Source organism: Hemitrygon akajei, chromosome 26, assembly GCF_048418815.1.
Source record: "Hemitrygon akajei chromosome 26, sHemAka1.3, whole genome shotgun sequence".
Classification (NCBI taxonomy): Eukaryota; Metazoa; Chordata; class Chondrichthyes; order Myliobatiformes; family Dasyatidae; genus Hemitrygon; species Hemitrygon akajei.
The window spans coordinates 4,247,501-4,250,000 of NC_133149.1; positions in this window are offsets into that span (position 1 = coordinate 4,247,501).

The following is a 2,500-nucleotide window of genomic DNA, read 5'->3' on the forward strand; positions in this document are numbered from 1 at the left end:
CTCACAAATACTCACACACACACACACATACACACACAAACACACACACACACACACACACACAATAGCACACACACACACACTCGCACACACACAAACACTCACACACACACACACACACAAAATGCTGGAGGAACTCAGCAGGTCAGGCAGCATCTATGGAGAGGAATAAACACAAGAGATTCTGGAGATGCTGGAAATCTAGAGCAACACACACACACACACACGCACACGCACACACTCTTACTCATACACACACACACAATGCTGGAGGAACTCAGCAAGTCAGGCAGCGTCTATGCAGAGGAATAAACACAAGAGATTCTGCAGATGCTGGAAATCCAGAGCAACACACACACACACACACACACACACACACACACACACACACACTCACAAACACACACACACATACACACACACTCGCACACACAAACACTCACACACACACACACAAACACACACACACACATAACACACACACTCGCACACACAAACACTCACACACACACATACACACACAAACACTCACACACACAAACACACACAAACACACTCACACACACATACACACACAAACACTCACACACAAACACACACACACACTCACAAATACTCACACACACACACACATACACACACAAACACACACACTCACACACACACACACACACTAGCACACACACTCACAAACACACACACACAAAATGCTGGAGGAAGCAGGTCAGGCAGCATCTATGGATAGGAATAAACACAAGAGATTCTGGAGATGCTGGAAATCTAGAGCAACACACACACACACACACACACGCACACGCACACACTCTCACAAACACACACACAAATACACACACACACTCACAAACACACACACACACTCACACTCACACACACACACACACAAACACTCACATACACACACACATGTACACACTCTCACTCACACAGACACACACACACAATGCTGGAGGAACTCAGCAGGTGAGGCAGCGTCTATGGAGAGGAATAAACACAAGAGATTCTGCAGATGCTGGAAATCCAGAGCAACGCACACACACACACACACACACTCACACACACTCACAAACACACACACCCATACACACACACACACACACTCACAAACACACATACACACACTCACATACAAATACACACACAAACACACACACAAACACACTCACCCACACATACACACACAAACACTCACACACAAAGTCACACACACACAAACACACACACACACTCACACACACACACTCACACACACACAAACTCACACACACACAAACACACACATACACTCACACACACACACACAAACACACACACACATAACACACACACTCGCACACACAAACACTCACACACACACAAACACTCACACACACAAACACACACAAACACACTCACCCACACATATACACACAAACACTCACACACAAACACACACACACACTCACAAATACTCACACACACACATACACACACAAACACACACACTCACACACACACACTAGCACACACACACACAAACTCACACACACAGAAACACACACACACACTCACAGACACTCAAACACACACACACACTCACACACACATACACACACACTCGCACACACAAACACTCACACACACACACACAAACACACACACACACATAACACACACACTCGCACACACAAACACTCACACACACACATACACACACAAACACTCACACACACAAACACACACAAACACACTCACACACACATACACACACAAACACTCACACACAAACACACACACACACTCACAAATACTCACACACACACACACATACACACACAAACACACACACTCACACACACACACACACACTAGCACACACACTCACAAACACACACACACAAAATGCTGGAGGAAGCAGGTCAGGCAGCATCTATGGATAGGAATAAACACAAGAGATTCTGGAGATGCTGGAAATCTAGAGCAACACACACACACACACACACACGCACACGCACACACTCTCACAAACACACACACAAATACACACACACACTCACAAACACACACACACACTCACACTCACACACACACACACACAAACACTCACATACACACACACATGTACACACTCTCACTCACACAGACACACACACACAATGCTGGAGGAACTCAGCAGGTCAGGCAGCGTCTATGCAGAGGAATAAACACAAGAGATTCTGCAGATGCTGGAAATCCAGAGCAACGCACACACACACACACACACACACACACACACACACACACACATACACACACACACACACTCACAAACACACACACAAATACACACACACACTCACAAACACACACACACACTCACACTCACACACACACACACACAAACACTCACATACACACACACATGTACACACTCTCACTCACACAGACACACACACACAATGCTGGAGGAACTCAGCAGGTGAGGCAGCGTCTATGGAGAGGAATAAACACAAGAGATTCTGCA